Below are 15536 nucleotides of genomic sequence, written 5' to 3'. Positions count from 1 at the left end.
ACATTCCCTAATAAATGCTCGTGATCGCTAAATGTATATCATACATTCTCTAACATATGCTCGTGACCGCTAAATGTATATCATACATTCTCTAATAAATGCTCGTGACCGCTAAATGTATATCATACATTCTCTAATAAATGCTCGTGACCGCTAAATGTATATCATACATTCTCTAACAAAATGCTCGTGACCGCTAAATGTATATCATACATTCTCTATCAAATGCTCGTGACCGCTAAATGTATATCATACATTCTCTAATAAATGCTCGTGACCGCTAAATGTATATCATACATTCTCTAACAAATGCTCGTGACCGCTAAATGTATATCATACATTCTCTAACAAATGCTCGTGACCGCTAAATGTATATCATACATTCTCTAACAAATGCTCGTGACCGCTAAATGTATATCATACATTCTCTAACAAATGCTCGTGACCGCTAAATGTATATCATACATTCTCTAACAAATGCTCGTGACCGCTAAATGTATATCATACATTCTCTAACAAATGCTCATGACCGCTAAATGTTAATCATACATTCTCTAACAAATGCTTGTGACCCCTAAATGTATTCCATACATTCCCTAATAAATGCTCGTGACCCCTAAATGTATATCATACATTCTCTACCGCTAAATGTATACCATACATTTTCTAATAAATGCCCTTGTCTACTTGTATACCATACATTCTCTAACAAATGCTCGTGACCGCTAAATGTATACCATACGTTTTCTAATAAATGCCTATGCCTGCTCACATGTATAGTGGTGCCGCCTGGCCAGGCTTAAATTTACACAGATAAACTGTTTGTCTAATGTTATCATTTTGACATTGAAATACATAAATTTACAAAGAATTATCTAAATTCAAATACTGTATATTCTATAATCAATGCCCCCTGTATGATATACTGGAAGTACCAGCTGCCGTATTAAAATGTGTAATACTTTTCTTCAATTAATAATAAACGGCTGTCAAAATTTAAAGATAACTCCGTATATATTTTTAGTGTTTTGTTTTATTTGTCTTTATGTAAAAAGGGAAGAGGGTGGGGTGGGGGACTTTATTAGGAGATGAAAATCTAATAAAGAATTTTTGTTTTGCTTTTATTTAATTAATTTTGGTTAGCTTTTCGCATGAAAAACCTTGGAGATGCTTGAGCATAGAGAGGAGACCCTTAACCTGCTGAATTTCTGAAATGAACTTGACCAGCTTCTTCCATTTTAAGAACAATTCATGACCAAAATTGGGGATATATGTAACACTGAAGTAAGTCATCTGTCAGCCTGCCTAGGAATGATGCGGTGGCTGAACTGTGCTCTGGTAAATTGCATTTCCAGATGAAAACTACCAACACCACCACACCAAGTCAATGGACAGTATACACTGCCTGGTCAAACTTAGCAGATGTACAGGCTGGCCTGGCTCTATATTGATGGCATAAGCTTATAATTTTTGGTGTCAGTATGAAAAGGGTCACGCTCACAAAGGATTTTAATAAATTCCTGAATTCAAATTTAAGTATGTCACTTACAGTCATATTTTTAGCATGGCTTGAAAAACAATTAAAAATTCAAAAACAGAAACAAAAATAAAAACCCTCTGCATTTAGCATGCACCTTTTTCCTAATCCATTTATATAATATTATTAACTTAAAAAAAGGTCTATAAAACAGTATTCAAAAAAGCCTGAAATCTATTTAGCAGTCCTGAAAACTTCAACCCTTGACTTCTATAGATTTTATTAAATTTATTCCCATGAAATGTCATAGGGATATAATCTTCATGATCACAATAAGCAGTACAACGGTACAACACAATGCATGCAAGGCTGATTTATTGATTGATTCACTATCAGTTCAATTATCAGCAATTGTTTCATTCATTTCATTCAATTTTTAGAATGAATCGAAAATGTGTTGGCCAATCTTTATTTTTCTTATATTATGAATTTTGCAGTTAATTTTAATGCACGTAATCTAAAGGATACATGTATTAAACTGTGAAAGACACTTCCTAAAGACACTTAATTAACAGTAACAATTTTTGTTCTTATACTATGTCTAAACTGAAGTATTTACTTGAATGTAATTTAAGTATGTTTTATTATATGATACAGATATATATATTTGTATCTTCCAAAAGTAAATTAGAAAAATTGAGACCTAAAATCCATAACAATTAATAAAACTGCAAAACAAAACAAGTAAATCAGTTCTTAATTAACTCTTATTCACAACATGAATATAATGTAAATTTACAATTAACATAATCCATGGTGAATGTAGAACCAACTAAAATAATTTATATATCTTTTAAGCTTTTGAGCTTAAGTTTTTTTTTGTTTTCTTATACCAATTTTATACCAATATATCCCAATTAAAAACACCCACTGAATAATGCAGGGCATGCTCTTAAACTGAACTGATATCAAAAAAGCTATACAAAAAGAAAGCATAACATTACACTTACACATTTATATAAAATTTACACTTACTGTTTTTTTATTTGCCAATCCTTTAGAAGCCGATATTTTGCCCTTAGAATATATTAACAACGGAGATATACTTTCCCCGAGTGATCCTCAATTTAACAGTCACATAACTGCCTCAACAGCGCAGTATTGAAGAAAAAAAAATCGGCTTTCTAGCTCACATACACCACACGTTTAACCATAATGCACAATATCCCGTAATAACTCTACAGGGCCTGAAACATTACTACTGGTTTAACATTATAACTCTCTGTATAGAGAGAGGTACAGTAGCAGGCCTGAATAAAACAGATTAAAATTAACTGGAGCATATAGGTTAAAAATATACCTACCATGTGTTATAAGCTGTACAGGAAAAAAATGCGTTTACGCTAACTGTAAGCTTTATGGTTAAGTGCTGCTATTTTTTTACACACAGTCAGTCATTAGTACAAAAACTTATGCCTTTGCTATGATGTACATAGTTTACTATAATTTTCAGAGTTTTTTTTTTTTGATACAACCATAGATCTACTAAGATCTAACATAAAAAGATTGGCCCAACACTTTTGTAAATATTCTGTGAATATCTGTAAAACTACCAGCTATTTGCTCTCTTGCATAAAGTTTAAACCGGAAAAATCTATAAATCTACAGTGCATATTTTGTTAGTATAAGTGGATATCTGTGTATGTGTGTAAAGCTGCGTACTTTTGATAAAATTCTTGGCCTTAAACTGACCTATATTTTATAAAATATGTTTACTGTCCTTATTACGGCCAATGCACTATCAGATAATACTTTTCAAAAAAAGAAAATGGCCCCAAAAAAGAGGCCCTCGGAGCCCTTAGTACTGCAAATGTTCAGTTAATGAAAATTTGTCTTATCATCAATATTAAATGGTTTTATTTTAAAAATAGATTATCTTCAACCTCCTACACAGCTTTTTTATTCTTTTTTTTAAACCACCTGTGGCTTCGCAACTGGGAAAATAAGCACGACATAATTATACAAATATGGGGAAATTAGAATTATTCTTCAATGTCATTGATGTATATATATAAATTGATGTTCATCAAGCAATTATATGAGCCGTGTCATGACAAAACCAACGTAATGCGTTTGCGACCAGCATGGATCCAGACCAGCCTGCGCATCCGCGCAGTCTGATCAGGATCCATGCTGTTTGCTTACAATACCTATTACAAGTAGAGAAACTGATAGCGAACAGCATGGACCCTGATCAGACTGCGCGGAGGCGCAGGCAGGTCTGGATCCATGCTGGTCGCAAACCCATTATGGTGGTTTTGTCGTGACGCGGCTCATACGATATATGGTTACAGCTGCACGCCTCCATATTCATGATAACTTTAATGATAATGTATGGTAAAGTAAAATATTTTCAAATGAACAAAGAAAACAAAAACTCACATTGCAAAAAGCACTTGCAATCCACCTAAAAGAGGTCAAAATAAGCCCCAAAAAAAAAAACCTTAAAAATTAGTCATGTTAGTAAAAAGAATATAGTGATAAATATTGCAAAATCAGTCCTTATGCCTATATAATATCTTTAATCTTAAATCTTTTTACTTTTTTAAAAATCTTTGTACATTTTTCTCAAATTTAATTTTCATGAAATATTTTGGTTCATGTATCCTAGGCATACTAACTTTAAAGTGTATAAAGATGTGGTTAAATGTTTTGTATGGAATTTGAAATGTTATGATTCTGCAACCACATTGAAGAAAACAATTGGACTTCAAAAATATAAATTTACCGACTAAAATGAACCTAACAACTGGGGTTGGGGTGTGAGTTTTGTGTTATGAACTGAAACTATTTCATGATCTTATAATTTTGATTTTGGTTGTGGGACCAATCAAGATGCAAGCACTGAAACATTTTGTCAGATGCGGAAAGCAAATGTCCACATCAGATTCTGTTGGTTCAAATTTCACCATAGACTTCAAAAAAGAATTAAGTATAAAATCTCGTCTTCATTCTCATTTTTCAAAACCAAATTAAAACTTGCAAACTGTCTGATTCAATAACTTATCCAGAATTTCTTTAATTTCAAATTGAGGTAAAATGCCATAATTTTAAACATGAAGAACACTATCTTCTCCTGTCAGTTTAAATTAGACGTCACAAATTTCTTTAGGAGACAGAAAAGCGAACATTCCCATAAGGAACTTAAATGCACCATTAGTTCTCTCAAAGTCGACAGACAGAGTATGTGTCAATTTCTAATAAGAATTTTCTACAAATTCCCAAAAAGCGATACATCAGTCTGGACTTTCCTGTTATATTGCTCAAATTTTCTGTTAAAATTTGTATGAACAAAATTTTTTTTTTCCGTTTTTCTTTTCTTCTTTTTTGTCTTTTTTTTGTAATTATTAAATGATAACTTCGTGACATAACAAAGTTCATTGTCTTATTAATGAATGTAAAAGACTTTCTGGAACTGTCCAGAGATTTAAACATGGAACTGTCTTAAGGGACTCCACAAGACATGAAAGGATCAGTGATTTTCCTTTGGATGTATTAATTCTAGCTAAAAAAATTCAGGTGTGCAAAAGTTAAGATTATTTGCTCACTTTGTTTTTCCAGAATAATTATTTTAATTTTTTCTTCTTTTTTTAAACCACCTGTGGCTTTGCAACTGGGAAAATAAGCATGACATTATTATACATTATTACTTTAATCTTAAGTCTTTTTACTTTTCTTAAAATCAGTACATTTTTCTCAAATGTAATTTTCTTGAAATATTTTAGTTCATCTAAAGACATACTAGCTTTTAAGTGTATAAAGGTGAGGTTTTTAATGGAATTTGAATTGTTATGATTCTGCAACTACAATGAAGAAAAAAATTTGACTGCAAAAATATATATTTACCCATAAAATGACCAAACAAACAATTGGGGTTGGTGTGCGAGTTTTGTGTTATAAACTGAAACTATTTGATGACATAATAATTTTGATTTTTGTTTGTGGGACCAATCAAGATGCAAGCACTGAAACATTTGTCAGATGCGGAAAGCAAATGTCCACATCAGATTCTGTTGGTTCAAATTCCACCATAGACTTCAGATACATTTTAAAGTTTGAAAGCCTTAAGTCTGAAAAAATTCTGGAAGGCCCACTTGACTGCCTTCCTTTGCAAATAGAGTAAATAAAAAATCACCAAAATCTTGTCTTCATTCTCATTTTTCAAAAACAAATTAAAACTTGCAAACTGTCTGATTCAATAACTTATCCAGAATTTCTTTAATTTCAAATTGAGGTAAAATGCCATAATTTTAAACATGAAGAACACTATCTTCTCCTGTCAGTTTAAATTAGACGTCACAAATTTCTTTAGGAGACAGAAAAGCGAACATTCCCATAAGGAACTTAAATGCACCATTAGTTCTCTCAAAGTCGACAGACAGAGAATGTGTCAATTTCTAATAAGAATTTTCTACAAATTCCCAAAAAGCGATATATCAGTCTGGACTTACCTGTTATATTGCTCAAATTTTCTGTTAAAATTTGTATGAACAAAATTTTTTTTTTCCGTTTTTCTTTTCTTCTTTTTTGTCTTTTTTTTGTAATTATTAAATGATAACTTCATGACATAACAAAGTTCATTGTCTTATTAATGAATGTAAAAGACTTTCTGGAAGTGTCCAGAGATTTAAACTTAAGGGACTCCACATGACATGAAAGGATATCAGTGATTTTCCATTGTATGTATTAATTCTAGCTCAAAAATTGGTGCGCAAAAGTTAAGATTATTTGCTCACTTTGTTTTTCTAGAATGATTATTTTAATTGTGAAAAATGAACAAATCGGGCTAAGAATAGCACAAATGTATGAGTATATTTCTGAAATATCTTGTTTTAAATGCCCTAGTATGTTGATCTATGTAAGAAATTTAAATTCTGTAGTGTAAGGCTTTTTAGACCTCAGTGGAGTATCTTTAAAAATCGGGTGCCAATTTATTGTATATACTAACATTATGTCCTGCTGACTGTGAAGATTCTAAATACATTTGAGCCGCGTCATGACAAAACCAACATAATGGGTTTGCGACCAGCATGAATCCAGACCAGCCTGCACATCCGCGCAGTCTGATCAGAATCCATGCTGTTAGCTTACAAAGCCTATAACAAGTAGAGAAACTGATACCGAACAGCATGGATCCTGATCAGACTGCGGGGATGCGCAGGCTGGTCTGGATCCATGCTGGTCACAACCCATTATGTTGGTTTTATCATGACGCGGCTCATTTTTACTTTCTTAGCCAACTCTCCAGGGTTTACTTTTAGGAGGCGGCTGTAGACCAACAAATGTATTTTGGGCTGCTGAAAACATTTAAAACACTCTTTGTTATATGTGATAAAATCTAAAATAAATGCCTCATTTTCAAAACAAACTGTCTCTGACAACCCTTATATTCTATAATAATCCATAGAAATTACATTGAAATTAATTTCATTTCAGTTTCTTTTTACCTGGTAATTACTTGCCAAAGGTCCCTTGTCACTGTACTTAAACCAATTTGTACATCTTTCACAAGAATCAAAACTAAAATACTGTCAATACTATGTAAAATGTTGGCCCACAGTCTTTTACAAAAAAAAAAAAAAAATAAAAGGCTCTGTTATATTTTAATATGTGGAAAAAGAAGTATTTTTCTGAATTAAACCGAATCAATTTTAAGTATGTACAAGCAGTGATCCAGTGAAAGCAACCTGGCTCCGAAACATGGGGTTTTAACTTGCAACTCATCTGTCTCTTAGCAAAACATTAAAAAAATATTGCTTCACTATAAAAAGGTTTACATACATTCAGATATAAATTATATATGAGTTAACTACTTCCCATATGTAATTTTGTGTCATCTCACATTGGCCGCCACCCTCACATGGAAGAGGTAGGAAGATGAATACATGTATACTGATGACTTAAGTAAAGAGTGGTCATTGATTCAACAAAGTATTGATATTGATAACACAGCGAATTTGACTGAGAACCTTTATTAATTTTGTGTATAAAATTCCAAAAAATTTATTTCAAGTCAAAATTATTGTTTTTTTTTTTTTCAAATCTGTATCGAAATCATTCAACAGGAAAATATCAATTTATTTGTTTGTTTTTTCGTTTTTTGCCCCGACCGGAACACGTGACATCTCAGTAGACAGTTATCCACCTAACCGGATTTCCTGGATAACTGACCCATATCTCTCTGTAAGTGACAAACTACTGTTCCCATATGATTTCTGAATCAGTGGTAAGAGACAAAATAAACGATCCATAGACTCAATGTCAGCCACCAATTTTCAGGGAGAAATTACGCCTCGCCCAAGGATCACACTCGGGCGACCTGTGGATTTCAAACCCAATGCTCTCCCTATTGAGTCAAGTGTGCTGACCAAAAAAATATCAATAATAACATCAATATGAATTGTACGCATGATAGCTCTATGCATTATGAGAAACATGAATTTAATATGTACATTATGAAATCCCTTCACTTTACCACTACTAATAACGCGAGGGTATTGATTGCATTTTAACAAGGATCCATACAAATGCATTTATACTCAATATCATCGGAATATAGCTAATCAAACCTAATCCTGTTAAAGGGCATTAAACTTCCAAGGCCTTAAAGCATTGTTAATTTGTACAATGGAACTTGCAGTGATTGTTATTGTTGTTGTGACAGATTTTATGCTCGAGCTTGTACAAGAAGGCATGGAGGCATGCACCTTACGCTACATGATTCATGCACAGGCTTCATTAATCCAAGTCTGCAATATTTTTGATTTTTTGCTGTTTTGGGTATTCTTTAGGTATTTTGTTCTGTAGGTTAATTTCTTTTTTGTAATCAGATTTAAATGCAAAAATGTTCATCAAACAGTATTGAATCTGATGAAAACCAACACTTATATGGGGAAGTCAAAAGCTGGGTCGATGAAATTTTCAGTGTCAGTTTTAGTTGGGTGCTGCCATTTTCAATGTAACTCAATGGTAATAGGCAAGGTGCTGCCATTTTCAATGTAACTCAATGGTAATAGGCAAGGTTTTGGATTAATAATAATCGTCCAGTGTTATGAGTGAAAACAGAAACTACGCATGAAATATCAAAGGACACCTTTAAAACAGAAAAATGAGTACTTAATTTAGTTGACTTCCCAATACATAGGCTTTGCTTAATTTCATATTATCTAGACATTATTGTTTATTACATAAAAGATTTAGGCAGGGTTTTCATTTTTATTTGAGGCAACAGTTGTGCCAACGAAACCAACTGATTTATCCCAGGGTCAAGGGGGGAAATTTCAATCTACCGACTGAAAAAACAAACCAATGTTAACTGATGATATGGATTGCCAATCTGTGCGAATAAAGAAGACCCTGTTTAGGCTGGCTTGAATTAATATATAACTGATGCAACATGACAATAATTATTAAAGCTGCATGCAATTAATGCCCAGAAAATGAAAAACATTGCAATGCTTTTCACTCAAATCCAGTTAAGTATAGCACAGAAAATTGATTTTCAATTCAATTCCGAATATATTTCTTTGTTATCCTTAGCAGAGTTTACCAAATTAAGTGTTCCACTTGATGTTGTTAAGATTTTTGAATTTTTCATTTTTAGGCCTTAGGACCTTAGTGAAGTTCCTTTAAGGGCTTTTTTTTACATATCATGCCCTATAATTCTCTGATAATTTTAATAGATTTTAAGTGCCGTTTGTACTGTGTAAATTACTTTCTTTGTTCCCTTCACAATAAATTTTTACAATACATTCATGAAATTTTTGCATGAATCTTCCAGATAGAAAGCTTTTTGAAATGAGATAAAAAAAATATAAATATCATAGAATCTTTTATAAAGTATCATAGTATACTGATTCTTTCTTTATTCCATCAGATGTAAAGGGAATAAAATGCACCCATAATAAAATAGTACTTTTATTTATTTTCTTCCTTTTTAGAATCTTTGAAATCTACAGATCTCAACTTAAAGGCCCAAAAATGCTTTCATTGTTACTAATTGGACAAATACCTGTTCTATTGCTTTTTGGCAATAAAGACATTTATAGTGATTTAGTAATTTGTATGCAAGTCAAAATACTATATTTATTTTGTATTTTGCTACTTTTTTGACAAATAATGATAATTCAGTGCTTCTTTCATCAAATGATAAGCTCTAGAACCATAATTTAAATGTTTAATAAAGTCATTTTTGCATAAATTCTAAAGTGTGAAAAATTTATTTATTTCTTAGGCCTTATGTGCCTTTAATTATTGATAGTTATTTTCAAAAGAAAAAAGGATAGAAAAGACAAATTGAATCTACTTCTTAAATCACACATTTTTATTTCTTTAGAGCAAGAAAAAAGAAAGAAATCCAAATAAAAATCAATCACATAATTACAAATCTTGGGGGGAAAAAACACCAAAAAACAAGCACAAAATAATGCATTAACACTATTTATTATACATGTATAAAATACATTGTAAAATCTGACATTTATGTATGTAGCTTCTAGTTTCAATAATTAAACCTTGACCTGATTTTCCCCACACATATAGTAGTATAACATTCCGTTTAAATAGTTCATAAATTATTTAAAACTAAATACACGAATAAACATAATTTTGGTCAAAATATTCAACATTGCGGTATTTTAGTTTGAAGTAAACGATTAGTACTCACAGTAATCTGTCGAAAACAATTCCCGAATTCAGCCCACGTCATACGAAATAAAAAAACAGCAACACAATGGCCTTGCAGATCACATTAAAGCTATGTTCTGCATCACTTCACTTTTATGTACTGCGTTTAACTAGTATTTTTTTTACAAATGCTTTCGAGTATGTAATAGAGTATAATCGATATAGAGGGAAGCACGTTCCTTCGGTACACTCATGTTTACAGTTGCGTGAAAAAAATAGATGTTATCATTTTGCAGTGATGAATTGGGCCGAGATCAAAATGAAATTGTTCAATTTTCATACGGGAGTGAAGTTATTGATGTAATGTACATTGTTGGCCTTGCTCCTATTTTGACAATTGATAAATAGGTTGCCATCTGCCTAAATAGGGACATTACAAAAAGGAGTAGCATAAAACATATTTGAATGATATAATAACTCATGTTTATGAAAATTAAATTAATTCATTCACCTTATGCCCTTCCCCCATTCAGATTATCTATAACAAAAATCAGAGTCTTTTAAACAGGTAAAAAAAAGAAAAACAGCAGAATGAATGAAAAAATGTAATGAGATCTATAAACTGTTAATAAGAAAAAGGGACATAACTTAAGTGAAGAACAATGCCTGAAATTGCTAAGTGGTGTAAAAGTTATCCTCTTGATGTACTATAATTTTTAGGCTCAGGGAAACTAAAATACATGTAAAGTCAATTATATAGAGGCACAGGTTAACCAAATAACTATGGCAGAAAGCATGAATTTTTTCAAAATGTTTAAAAAGTGTTATAGAGTAACGAAGTAATGAGTATATCAAATGAACAAACAATTTAAATAGTGATGCTGCACATCAAAGACCCGCCAAATGATGTGAACAGTCAATCAGCATTGAAAATCATTCTCTTTTACAGTTGGATATCCGAATCACAAAAAAAAACATGTTCTTGGTATGTGCTCGTTGTGTACTAATAAAGTTGCATATTTTTGTGAAAAAGTAGAACCTAATGCATAAATTCACAAAATAATGTCTGTATAATGTCAGGTCTGAAACGTCTGGTTGAATCAAAATAATAAATAAAATTGAAATGATTGGTATACTTAAAATAAATTCAAGACAATATGTGCCGAGAATATACCCAATTAAATATTGGTACGAATTGCATAATGTTCGAATGATTTTGAGGACAAATTGTTCTGCAGTGATCTCCCCTTACAGACCGTAGCGTAACTGGTTTGTTGTACTTTCTTAACGGTTGAGTGAAAACCACCTCTCTGATAGTTAACTGGCACACTTTAACTTCAATTTAATAACTGGTACACTATAACTTCAATTAAATAACTGACAAACTATAACTTCAATAAAAAAACGAACACACACTATAACTTCAATAAAATAACTGGCATACTATAACTTCAATTAAATAACTGGAACACTATAACTTCAATTAAATAACTGGCACACTATAACTTCAATCAAATAACGGACACACACTATAACTTCAATTTAATAACTGGTACACTATAACTTCAATTAAATAACTGACAAACTATAACTTCAATTAAAAAACGAACACACACTATAACTTCAATAAAATAACTGGCATACTATAACTTCAATTAAATAACTGGAACACTATAACTTCAATTTAATAACTGGTACACTATAACTTCAATTAAATAACTGACAAACTATAACTTCAATTAAAAAACGAACACACACTATAACTTCAATAAAATAACTGGCATACTATAACTTCAATTAAATAACTGGAACACTATAACTTCAATTAAATAACTGGCACACTGTAACTTCAATTAAATAACTGGTACACTATAACTTCAATCAAATAACGGACACACACTATAACTTCAATTTTATAACTGGTACACTATAACTTCAATTAAATAACTGGCACACTGTAACTTCAATTTAATAACTGGCACACTATAACTTCAATTAAATAACTGGTACACTATAACTTCAATCAAATAACGGACACACACTATAACTTCAATTTAGTAACTGGTACACTATAACTTCAATTAAATAACTGGCACACTGTAACTTCAATTTAATAACTGGCATACTATAACTTCAATTAAATAACTGGAACACTATAACTTCAATTAAATAACTGGCACACTGTAACTTCAATTAAATAACTGGTACACTATAACTTCAATCAAATAACGGACACACACTATAACTTCAATTTAATAACTGGTACACTATAACTTCAATTAAATAACTGGCACACTGTAACTTCAATTTAATAACTGGCACACTATAACTTCAATTAAATAACTGGCATACTATAACTTCAATTAAATAACTGGTACACTATAACTTCAATTTAATAACTGGTACACTACAACTTCAATTAAATAACTGACAAACTATAACTTCAATCAAAAAACGGACACACACTATAACTTCAATTTAATAACTGGCATACTATAACTTCAATTAAATAACTGGTACACTATAACTTCAATTAAATAACTGACACACTATAACTTCAATCAAATAACGGACACACACTATAACTTAAATTAAATAACTGGCACAATGAACATTCAGTTTAATAACTGGTACACTATAACTTCAATTAAATAACTGGTACACTATAACTTCAGTTAATTAACTGGCACACTGTAACTTCAGTTAAATAACTGGTACACTATAACTTCAATTTAATAACTGGCACACTGTAACTGGTACACTTTGACTTCAATTAAATAACTGGCACACTATAACTTCAATTAAATAACTGACAAACTATAACTTCAATTAAATAACGGACACACACTATAACTTCAATTAAATAACTGGCACACTATAATTTCAAATAAAAAACTGGTACACTATAACTTCAATTAAATAACTGTCACACTATAACTTCAATTAAAAAACTGGCACACTATAACTTCAATTAAAAAACTGGTACACTATAACTTCAATTAAATAACTGGTACACTATAACTTCAATTAAAAAACTGACACACTATAACTTCAATTAAATAACTGGTACACTATAACTTCAATTAAAAAACTGGTACACTATAACTTCAATTAAATAATGGACACACACTATAACTTCAATTAAATAACTGTCACACTGTAACTTCAATTAAATAACTGGTATACTATAACTTCAATTAAATAACTGGTACACTATAACTTCAATTAAATAACTGGTACACTATAACTTCAATTAAAAAACTGGTACACTATAACTTCAATTAAATAACGGACACACACTATAACTTCAATTAAATAACTGTCACACTGTAACTTCAATTAAATAACTGGTATACTATAACTTCAATTAAATAACTGGTACACTATAACTTCAATTAAATAACTGACACACTATAACTTCAATCAAATAACGGACACACTCTATAACTTAAATTGAATAACTGGCACACTGAACATTCAGTTTAATAACTGGTACACTATAACTTCAATTAAATAACTGGCACACTGAACATTCAGTTAAATAACTGGCACACTGTAACTTCAGTAAAAAAACTGGTACACTATAACTTCAATTAAATAACTGGCACACTATAACTTCAGTTAAATAACTGGCACACTGTAACTTCAGTTAAATAACTGGTACACTATAACTTCAATTTAATAACTGGTACACTATAGCTTCAATTTAATAACTGGCATACTGTAACTGGTACACTTTGACTTCAATTAAATAACTGGCACACTATAACTTCAATTTAATAACTGGCACACTATAACTTCAATTAAATAACTGGCACACTATAACTTCAATTAAATGACTGGCACACTATAACTTCAATCAAATAACTGGCACACTATAGTTTCAATTAAATAACTGGCACACTATAACTTCAATCAAATATCACATTTTCATGAGGTTAAAAGACCCTTGTTAAATGCCTATTCGAACTGAGAACCTACAATTCAAGATTTGGAGTCCCTAAGACAATTTTTTCAAAAATGATGGCTGCTTAATGAACAGTTTAAGCCAAAGAGCATAAATTATACAGATTTAGTAAAATAACTTGTAAATTTAAATATTTAGTATAGATTTTACACATATACTATTGCGGTAAAAGCTTGAAACTTGTTTGAATCATTTTCTGGCCTACTTCCTGGAACTAACTAGTACTAAGCTTATAAATTTTTTTTTCTGAGTTCAGTCTCACATCTTAGGATTTTCATTGGTCAATGTAACATTCTGAGCTATGACCAATCAGATAAAAAAAGAGTTCTGAGTTTGAGCATAGAAAATTTCTTTGATAACTTGGATAAGCCAATAATTATAGTCTTAACCATAAAGTAAAGCTCTAACTCACAATCCCTAGGTTGAGAGGGAGACACTGTCACCTGACCCCCTTTCAAATGTTAAAAATAAAAATATTCATTAAAAGTACTGGTTGGGGACCATCAACTGGACACTTTTTGAACATTTTTCCATACAGATCTCATAATTTCCAACTCAGAGACCTAAAACAAATGCTGAAGTTTTGGAAATTCTATTGTTTACTCTGCAAATGATTAAAGCTGGTATATGAGATCATGCATTGCTTTCTTGATGCCCTAATTTTAACGTCAACATTCTTGAAATAGACATTAAAATATTACCATTTATGGAGGTTGAAATAAATTTATTTTCTAAATTATAGAAGAAACATGCATTTATTGTTGATAAAAGAGTGACTGACAACCACTGAACAAAGAAAATACTAAAGTAAGCATTTTCGGGGCCGTCCGGGTTTGGTGGTTGTCCAGTTTTGGTGGTCCCCGACCAGTAACTAGTATAATATAATAATATATAAGATCTGATAAAAACAATCTTACTTTTTTGTCAAAGATAATTTTGATATCCTCTTGAATTAAGCATTGTTCTCTTCCACGCTGGCAGCAAAAATCCCACATACAAGATTCAGTGAATTATCTGTTTTATTCTTTCCCCCTGAAATGGAAAACTTGTAACACTATTCAGCCTGAAGAATATTGCAGTTTGGCCAAACGTGTGCATAAGTTGATGTAAAGTTGCCAAAAATAAAACAAAACTTTTACTTTAAGTAGTTTGTTTGTTTCTTGTAGAAGTGTATCTAAACGTCATACATGCGTGTCAATAAATCTATATATGTAGTACAACAGGCAATATATATGCATAAACACTATTAGCTGCATTATGCAGGATATGCTATATGTAGCACGCTTCTAACTGAAATATTGGACTTGCGAGACTTTCACATTGATTTCAATCCATATGGAAAAACAATCGTTGCAAGGTTTTCAGGGCCCCTTTAGGGGAATGACCCAAATGACTAACATGGCAATG

The 15536-nt window shown here is 31.2% G+C and overlaps 1 protein-coding gene across 3 annotated transcripts in view; it reads right to left on the bottom strand.

Moving 5' to 3' along the window:
* LOC132716448 (uncharacterized) overlaps nt 1–15173 on the bottom strand; it is an 88734-nt gene extending 73561 nt beyond the window's left edge. The window contains exon 1 of one of the 3 annotated variants that reach the window (XM_060699726.1): nt 15047–15173. The gene's annotated coding sequence lies outside the window, so the exon portion shown is untranslated. Of the gene's footprint in view, nt 1–2512; nt 2736–10202; nt 10327–15046 lie in introns of those variants that run through there. The other 2 variants (XM_060699724.1, XM_060699721.1) reach the window with 2 other exon arrangements.
* Between the last annotated feature and the right edge of the window lie 363 nt (nt 15174–15536).

Source organism: Ruditapes philippinarum, unplaced genomic scaffold, assembly GCF_026571515.1.
Source record: "Ruditapes philippinarum isolate M1 unplaced genomic scaffold, ASM2657151v2 ctg937_1_1_1_1, whole genome shotgun sequence".
Taxonomy (NCBI): domain Eukaryota; kingdom Metazoa; phylum Mollusca; class Bivalvia; order Venerida; family Veneridae; genus Ruditapes; species Ruditapes philippinarum.
The sequence above is the reverse complement of the archived record's forward strand: the minus strand, read 5'-3'. Positions and strand labels throughout refer to the sequence as shown.